Raw genomic sequence first — 10,111 nt, forward strand, 5'->3', positions numbered from 1 at the left:
AGTACTAACACACTCATATCACAAATAATCTGAATTATAAAGTGATATTAGTGTATCAATTGTTGAAAGCAGTATTTTTTGAATCAGTATCTCACTGCACAGCCCAAAGTTGACATAATCGTTGAGTCTCAGCCTTCTGTATGACAAGTATTTGTGATCACACTGAGATCAATATTTTCAGACTCTTTTCAGGACAGAATCTTGCTGTTTAGTCCAGGTTGGCTTCAGACTTCGGACCCTTCTGCCACATCCTCCCACAGGTACTGGGATTACAGGTATGCAATAGAACTCCTAAATTATATTTCTATATTATTATAAGTTTATTTAGATATAAATCTACGAAAATAGTAAGTTTGGAGTGCATGGATCATATAATTTTTATTTATTTTAATTCTTTTTATCATAAAGCTTATTAACAGAAATAGAAACTTCATAAAACACATACATATATGTGAATATATTTATGTCTAATATATGTATATTATATATATATTACTTATAATTCTGTGATAACTACCTGCTTAAAAATGACATGGGAATGCACAAAATGTGTTCACATTTCCAATATGTAAAATGAGGATGGCCTTTCCTCTATGTACTAAAATTAGCTGACACCACACAAGAGACTACATGGATAAATCCAGCATCAACCATATATAAAGTTGATTTTAAAACTTGATTCAAAAGCTTCAAACTGAGTATGTAGCTCACTTGCAGAATGCCTACCTAGTATACGCAAGGCCCTAGGGTTCAATCCCCAGTACTATAGACAGGGACATTGAGAGAGACTTAGAGAAAAACTTTAATGAAAACTTTGAAAAGTGTCCAAGTGTGCAAGAAGACTGGTGTGATTTGTCAAATAGTAATTATCTTAGATTTTAGCACATTCAACTAATTGTTAAAAACCTTACGAACCACCTCTGACATCAGTTAACTCACTATATCTAAACTGAAATAAGGCACAAAGATAATAAATCCTTAAGGACATAGATCCTAAAACGATGCCTTAACTGTTTAAACAGAATGCATTACTAGTTAGATTAAGATATAAATGGAAACAGTACTATTTGTGTGCCTCTTAATGATTAAAACAGGACAACATAGGGCTGTGGATGGAGTTCACAGGGTACTTGCCTAGCATGCCTGAAGCATTAAATCAACAGGAGGAAAAATAAAGCAAAAAGACAATGGACATTTAAAAGGCAAAATGGTGAAATTGATATTGCTGTACATAAACTAATATGATCAGGGACTGTTTCAAATAGTTCTAATACATGTGGACATGGTTTTACTCAATAACTTCTTAAAACCAGAATAAATTTAATTTAAATCACCTAATTTTATATATACTTGTTTCTACTAAAATAGTAAGATAAATATTAGAAGTAACAGTTCAATTACACAAACCAAATATTTAATAGAAAACCCAATTTAAAAAATCTAGACATTAAGTACTAAAATCTTGGGTTTTATTGTGTTGAAACTGGAAACTGTGGAGTATATAATGCCTGCTTCAGAGAAATGAACAAAGTGTTTTTGGCACTAGTACTGTGAAGGAGAAGTTTATAGCTCTAATTATTTCATAGTTTGTTGTCTTCTAAGCCTCCATGCCACAGTGTGGGAGAAACTAAAAATCTGCCATGATATAAACCAAGACAATTCATACAGAAATATATTTTTTAGTTAATGTGAATTTCATTATCTCTTTTTTATTCATTTTTTCATAGGACACATTTTGATAATATTTTCCCCTCCCTCCAGCTCCTCTCATATCCTCCCCAACTTTCTTTTCAACCAGCCTCCCATTATTTCTTTTTCTCTTTTTTGTTATTTTCTTTTTTAAAAAAAAGAAAACAAATTATCTTTTTTCATTTTACATACCAATCTCAGTTCCCACCCCACCCCTTCCACCTTCCTCCCAACCCTCCCCCCCCCCCCCATCTCACTCCTCAGAGAGGGTAAGGCACATTGCTTTGGGGAAGGTCCAAGGCCCTCCCTACTATATCTAGGCGGAGAAAGCTATTCCTCCAAAGAGAATAGGTTCCCAAAAAGTCAGTACATTCAGTAAGAATAAATCCTGGTGCCATTACCAGTGGCCCTCCCTACTATATCTTGTCTGAACAAGGTATACATTCAAAGAGAATAGGATCCCCAAAAGCCAGTACATGCAGTAGAGATAAATCCCATGTCAGTGGTCCCTCAGTCTGCCCCAGCATACAACTATTACCCACATTCAGAGGGTCTAGTTTGGTCCTATGCCTGTTCCTTCCCTGTCAGGATGGAGTTGGTGAGCTCAGGTAAGCTGTTTCAGTAGGTGAACCCATCATGGTCTTGATCTCTTTGCTCATATTTTCACTCCTCCCACTCTTTAACTGGACTTCCGGAGCTCAGCCCAGTGCTCTGCTGCAGATCTCTGCCTCTGTTTCCAACAGTTGTTGGATGTAATATTTAAGACATTCATCAATCTGACTATAGGGCAAGGCCAGTTAGGGTACCCTCTCCTCTATTGCTTAGGGTCTTAGCTTGGGTCATCCTTGCAGATTCCTGGGAATTCCTCTCGTGTCAGGTTTTTTGTTGGCCCCATAATGGTCCCTTCAATCAAAGTATCTCTTTCTGTGCTCTCACCTCTGTGCTTCCTCCATGTTGTCTATCCCGTTCCCTCAAGTTCTCTTTCCCCCTCTGCTTCTCCTCCTTCTTCCCTCTTTTTCCCCTTCTGCCCTTCCTTCTCCACCCCACCCCCATGTTCCCCATTTTGTCAGGTGATCCTGTCTATTTCCCCTTTTGGCTAAGATCAATTGTAGTATCTGCTCTTATCAGAAATATTTCTTAAATGAAAATGCACTACAAAACCACCAGTTTCATTTTTCAAAAATGATGAATGTGAAAACCTGAAGGCTAACCCTATTGGTCAGATAAGACTTTTGGATGTATTTTTCCTATAGATGAAAAGCAGCCAGGACTGGACAATGGCTCTGCACTTAAGTGCACAGACAGCCCATCCAGGGCACTCAGATCATATCCCAGCACCCACAAAGCAGCCAACAACCGTGTGAGACTCAGGGAAACTGATGCCCTTTTCTGGCCTCTGCGGGCACTGCATACGCACAGTGCATAGACATACATGCAGGCAAGATGCCAAACACATAAATGAATGTCAGAAAATAAAACAAAATAAAAAGCACAGTTTTCATTTTTAGAAATATTTTACAAAGGAATTTTAAGGACTAAAAAATGACAGTGCTATTAGCAACAATGATATTAATTTACAATAAAATTTTCTATACAATTTACTTCCAGTAGATGGCTGTATTTCTTTTTTTAATTAATTAATTTATTTAAAATTTCCACCTCCTCCCATCCTCCCATTTCCCACCCACTCCCCCTTCCCCTTCACTCTCCAGTCCTAAGAGAAGTCAGGGTGCCCTGCCTTGTGGGAAGTCCAAGCCCCCACCCCATCCTAGAAAGGTGCCCTAGTTAGTGTTACTACTGATTTGATGAAACACCATGACCAAAAGCAACTTGGGAAGGAAAGGGTTTATTTGGCTTTTACCTCCACATCCTTGTCCAGCATTGAAGGAAGTCAGGACAGGAACTCATACAAGGCAGGAAGCTGGAGGCAGGAATTGATGTAGAAGCCATGGAGGGGTGTTACTTATAGGCTTGTTTATCATGATTTGCTCATCCTACTTTCTCCTAGAACCTAGGACCATCGACTCAGTAACAACTCCATCCACAGTGGGTTGGGCTCTCTCACATTGATCACTAATTAAGAAAATGCCTGATAGCTTGATTTTGTGGTGAAATTTTCTTTGTTGAAGTTCCCTCCTTTCAGATAGTTCTAGCTTACGTCCAGCTGACATAAAAACTAACCAGCATACCCAGTAATGAAGAGTGATCCATCTTTCAGTTAATATCTACACAATGGCAATAGGAACAGAAGAGCCTCTCAGAATCACATTTTAATTATTTATTTTCCTGCAGCTGATTCAATTCCATAAAGTTCTTTCTGAGCTATCTTAAGTCATATCTTAGTGACGACTGACAAAACATGAATAGTTTTATTTAAATATTCACTGTAAGATGTTAGCTTTTTTCCATTATTTTTTTAAATCTAGATAGTGGAAACGAAATTAGTAAATAAACATCCTATCTCAGATAAGGTGCTAACAAATTTCAGACAGTTATGTTTAAAATACAAATTTGATTAAATTTTAAAGAAAAGAAATTCACATATCTTAAAAAATGCTTTTCTCCAACAGACTGTAACAACTTGATGCCTGGCTATTTTAGGTTTTAAAATCTTCAGGTGGCATGAAGTGATATTAATGGCATAACAATGTGGGTGAGTCTGTGAGAAAATTCTTTCTGCAAAGCATTCACAATCAGATTGGCAGGCTATAATTTATGTCTGGACATCCAGAAAAACAGACCACCAAAGTTGTTTAGAATAGACTGGTGAAAAAAAATTTAAAAACACCTGATAACCAATCACACTCCTAAAATTTCGAGTCCACAGCTTCAGAGAAATGAAAGAAGGTAAGTCTGCAAGGTGGGCTTTCTAAAGAGAAAAGGCAAACAGTTAAGCACTACGAGGTCACGAGGCACATTAAACACATAAAAGCCCCACTCATTAAATGTAGAGATCTGGCCCTGCAAGAGCGGTTTTTCTTTCTAAAAGGCAGACCATTTGTAGGTTGTTTTAATTCAAAAAGATTTACAATATTGCCTTGTTTTCTAAGGCTCAACCCACCCCACCTCTTTAATTTCTTCCTATAAGCGCTAGCAGAGAATATTTAAACAAATGTAAGAAAATGAAGGCATGCTATGCAAACATAACCACAAATTTGAGAAGTTCAGGCTTATTTAATTTCTTCAGTTTCCTTTAATCTAAACATGTTGTTATGATGTAACTTGTAAATATAATTAATGTATCATATTGTTCACAGTAATTTTAACTAAACTGGTTCTTCTTTACAGAATTAGTATTTGGCAGCAGGCCTGCACCAGCACCCACGATGGCACATTCCAGCTCACCTCCTCAGTGCACACGTATAAAGCCAAGGACTGAGAGCAGCCTAACTACGGAGGGTCAGAAGGAAGCTGGTTTTAGCTCAGCGCCTTCCTTAGCAAGCTGTGAGAACTGGGCTCTTAAATTCTGCAGTCTCACTCTCCTCATGTGTAAAAGAAGGGTTCTGAGCTGGATACCCCAAATCTCATTCAGGCATACATTTTTTGCTTCCAGGGATTCCTGCAATTAGTAAAGAAATATAAGACATTCAAGTAGAAAACCAAAAGTAAAATTATCTGCTTGCAGATATGACCTTACATGTCGAAAACGCTAAGCATTCTATAAAACCAAAAGTAAAACTATACGCTGAGAAACTCACAAAGGAAGCCACATGTATTCTTTTAAAATACTGATTGATTGGAATTTTGTGATTAGAGAGTTGGAATGTAGCAGATCCAGAATCAAATTATCTTAGACTACTTTTAAACCCCCTAATGGCCATCCATTGCCCACTTGAGTCTGACCTAACATCCTTGTGACTGTCACATGAAACCTTTTGGATGCATTAACTTAACAGAGCAACAGCTTTCACCAACTGAAAAGCTAAGCATGTATCAGACAACGTCTGAAATCTGTGGCAGAGATTACCTCTATGTATTATAACCTTCCTCATTTTTTACCCTGCTTTTGAAAAGTGGCTTGAACTAGCTACTTTTGTTCTGTAGCTATAAAAATGTCACAAAACCGATACATGCTGGAACATGGTATTTGGGATAACCTGAAACCATGTTCTCAGACTGGAGTCATGTCTGGCTCTAGAATAAACTATCTTCTATTCTCTTTGAAGTGAGAGCTTAGTTTTTAAGTCAAAACAAAGCAAAACCCTTAGAATTAACAAATTAATTCCGCAAAGAGGCAGGATGCTAGGTAAACAGAAAAAAAAATGAATTGTATTTCTATATACTAGTGAACAATCTGATAAAGAAATTAAGAAAACAATTTCACTTACAAGAATACCAAGAACACAATATTTAGGAATTAATTTAACCAGACTTCTACAATGAAAAGTAGAAATGTTGCTGATAGAATTTAAAGGTAAATAAATAGAAATACATTCATACTCATGAATTTAAAAACTTAATATTGTTAAGATTTCAATACTATATATAACCAATCTACATGACAGTGCTTACATGAAATACTTAGAGTAGCCAAAATCATAGAATATAGAATGGGATTATAGGACATGGGAAAAGTCACAGGAATCAGATGGTTGGTAGCATAGACTTTTAGTTTTATGAAACACAGGAATTATGGAGATAGTGGAAGTGGTCACATGCCACCAAGAATATATTTAATACCATTGGTTTGCATGTTTTACACTGGATAATACGAGGCATTTTACTTTGTGTACATTGTTTTACTGACATTGAAAACTAGAAAAGCAATTTCATGATTGCATAAAAACAAAGGAAAGAGGAAAAATATCTAAAAATGAATAACATGAAAAGTTGGTGGAGATGGTGGGGTATATTTAGTATCCATGCTTCCCACCTTGTTTCTCCACCACCATCACATCTCTAAAAAGCTAAGGAGTATGGGCAGGTAAATGTTAAGTTTGGATTACTTGCTAAATCTGGTTACTTCATTTAAATCTTTAAACAATCCTATGCACTTTATTCTTGAAGAATATGTAGGCCGGGCGGTGGTGGCGCACACCTTTAATTCCAGCTCTCGGGAGGCAGAGGCAGACGGATCTCTGAGTTCGAGGCCAGCCTGGTCTACAAGAGCTAGTTCCAGGACAGGCACCAAAAACTACTGAGAAACTCTGTCTCAAAAATCAAAAAAAAAAATATGTAAATGGCTAATTCTAGAATTAAACTTCATAAATTTCCTGCCCAAAATTAAACTGCATATGTTTGTTTTATGTGTGTGAATCTGGATAATAGTTGACAAATAAATAAGAATTTATAGAATCTTTCAAATCTGGGAAGAAGCATAGGCAATTTTATATTGGGTCTTAGCCCAAACAGTGCCAGAACAAACCCTGAAGCCAGAACCTTTTGCTCCCAATAAGGTTTTATGGTTTATGGTAAAAGCTGTACAGATAAAGTGCAGTGAAGTGGATAGACAGGAGGTGGTGCCAGATGATGCAGGACAATTAAGAAAGGAAGAGAGCTGCCAATCCGCACCTGCTGAGAACCAAAGAATCTGACAGGATTAGGAATCACGTGTACAATCAAAACATGTTTTGACTTTCTTGTGACCCATGGTTAGTAGGATTACTTTGACCTTTTTTTTAAAACCTATATTCTTATCTGATCTCACTCAAACCTACAAAATAACATATATTAAGTACTAAAGGAATGGTACCTAGAATAAACTAAGTAGACCCCCAAACAGTTTTATTTACTTTTGTAAAACCCTCAAATAATCTAACTTTAAAGGTAATTAAAATTTTTAAGTATTTCTATTGTTAGGACACTTGAATACAACTCTATCTTCAAAAGTCCAAGAGCACATTTGAGTGTGTACTCTCTTTTTCTTAAGTCCCTCTCCCTCTTTCAATGCTACTACTAAATCTACACTAAAATATTTCTTAATTAACATTGCTTCATAGTTCTCATCCTGAGGTGGTTTTATGGTGTAGTTTTTTTTTTTCAGTATAGTTAAAAGTATTTTGACTCCACTTGAGGAGAGGTTTCTAAAAAGCACCCCTTGGGATACAAGTAGCAAAAAGGGGTATAGCTTATTCTGCTACCACTACCACTCACAAATGCCATTTAATTCTTTTTTTAAAAAATTCAAGGTATGTTTCAAAAACACATCTTTCCCACCCCTATTTGATCGCATGGGTTTAGCACAAATTTGCCACTGACTTGCATTTTATCTATATCCACCCCTACCTAGCCTTTCTTTACTTGTTTCCCTTTTCAAAAGGCTATCTTTGATAGGTTCATTTTGACCAGATTTCAGCTATATTAAAAAGTAAGAAATACACAATCTCCAATTGTGATATGTAGACCCTAAAAACCTCAGACACCCTATTCTTCAGGTGGTTAAATGATAAATGATATTCTTTCATATAATTAATATAAAATAGATTTAAAACTAATTTTCAGGAAGGGCTGATACTAGTACATATCACTTCAAAATCAGGCTTTCTCTCCCCCTTGTCTTAAATTCTTTTGGACATATTTTGCCTCAATTATTCTTACTTATTAACTTCTTTAACTGCTAAAAGTTCTCAGCGACAGTATCTATGCCAGGTGCCTCCAAAATGTCTCCTGAGCTTTGAGGACTGTGTTATACTCTGCCTTTCTAATGTGAGTTGGATTTAAGTCTCCTAACAAATACAGGCGGCAGCAATGATAGGGTATCACCTCTAAGGTTAGATTATAAAATACAGGTATCTTCCTTCAGTTTGGATCCTCTTTCCTGGATTGCCTGTGGTAGAGGAAATCAACTACCATTCTGTAAGGTAGTGAAATGAAGAAACCCAAATGGCAGAGAATCTTGGCCAACCAGCAACCACATGTATGTCCTTGGAAGCAGATCCTTACCCCATATCAATACATTGAGCTTTTCAATAGTATCACAACTCCCAACTATAGCTTAACTGATACCTCAAGAAACAACCTGAAATACTCTGTTGAATGTTGCCCTACTTCTTGACTCAAAGAAACCAGAATAATTTATGTTTGCTATTTTAAACTGTACTAAATTTAGGGATAACTGTTAACCAGCAGGACATAAGTAATGAAGTATCTCAGATAATTGTCCATTTGGACAAACTTCATAAAGATGGACGTTTCTAAATTAACCTGAATACAATCAATTTATTTATTCTTCATTATGAGACCCCGTTCTGCAAATCATTTTCACAAAGGTACTTAGGAGTGTAAGGACCAAAGTTCAGACATTAAACGAAAGGGAAGAGGGCGTAGTGGGCGATTACAAATCCATATTCTGAGCCTTGGGAAGCCAGGTCGAAGGGATTACTAGTTAGGAACAGTCGCGCTACAGAGCGAATTGTAAACCAGCCTGAAGTACATAGGAAACCCTGTCTCAAAATAAAGCGAAAAGGGGAGGGCAAACGCTGAAGTAAAAAACAAATTGCATTCAATTGCAATAATACAGGTAATGCTTTGAAGAGACCACTGGGGAGTTCCTAAAAATAAACGTTTGGCCTGTAAACCAAGTAGCCACAATTATTAATTAGTAAATACAGAACGCAAGCTTAAAATATATCGAACAGGAATTGAAAATTGATATGATTTTTGTCTGATGAGAAATATGTATTAAATATATATCATGTGGGAAATGTAGACTAGTCACAGAAAAACAAAAGACAAGAACTTAACCAATTTTATAGTCAAATTGACATTTGTAGCAACTAGCAATCAGCAGTGATCCTAAACTGTATATATTTGGATCCGTATTAATGGGATGTCATTTAAAAAATCAGAGCGCCTGGGCACCTAAGAACACAATCACCAGCATAAAAGCAACACACACACCTTAAAAAAGTAACCTTCACCATTTGTCATCTTTCTTTGAAGACGACACCGCGTCGCTGCCGGCGAGTCCCAACTCGACCTCTGTACCAATGGCCTTGAAAGAGAAGGAAGAGACCCACGCCCGCCTCTCGACAGCGAGACACCGTTTTAATAAGCCACCGCCGCTGTCACTCAAAATGTCGTACCGTGTCATTGGTCCTAAACTACAGCTTAAGTGGCCGGTGCTGCCAAGTGGCATGCACCCTCCGTCTCGATTCCCGAGCAGGAAAGTGAAAGCGTAGAGGTGGAAGAGGCGAGGCCTCGAAAGTATCGGGGACAACTCTAGTACCTGAGCGACCTGCGATCTCCACCGCCGCCGCGACGACTCAGCCTCTGGGCGGGAGCTGTCAGCCGAACAGAAAATGGCTCAGCCGGGAACCGATGCCCAAGCCATGGAGAGGCCTGTGCAGACCGCACGCGTTCACGCTGGGGAACACGACTGCTGCGGGAGCACCAGAAACAGCCCCAGCCTCCTGAAAACTCGCAGCACCTCCGCCTGCCGGAGCCGGAGTGGCGGACAGGGCAAGTTTTTGACGTTTCCTAT

The 10,111-nt window shown here is 37.7% G+C and overlaps 1 protein-coding gene across 3 annotated transcripts in view; it reads right to left on the minus strand.

The window, feature by feature from the left end:
- Fbxo8 (F-box protein 8) overlaps positions 1-10,065 on the minus strand; it is a 43,831-nt gene extending 33,766 nt beyond the window's left edge. The window contains exon 1 of one of the 3 annotated variants that reach the window (XM_048455758.3): positions 9,857-10,065. The gene's annotated coding sequence lies outside the window, so the exon portion shown is untranslated. Of the gene's footprint in view, positions 1-5,034; positions 5,058-9,528; positions 9,663-9,856 lie in introns of those variants that run through there. The other 2 variants (XM_048455759.3, XM_085680317.2) reach the window with 2 other exon arrangements.
- Positions 10,066-10,111: the final 46 nt, after the last annotated feature.

This window comes from Myodes glareolus, chromosome 23 (assembly GCF_982192425.1).
Source record: "Myodes glareolus chromosome 23, mMyoGla1.1, whole genome shotgun sequence".
In the NCBI taxonomy this organism is placed as follows: domain Eukaryota; kingdom Metazoa; phylum Chordata; class Mammalia; order Rodentia; family Cricetidae; genus Myodes; species Myodes glareolus.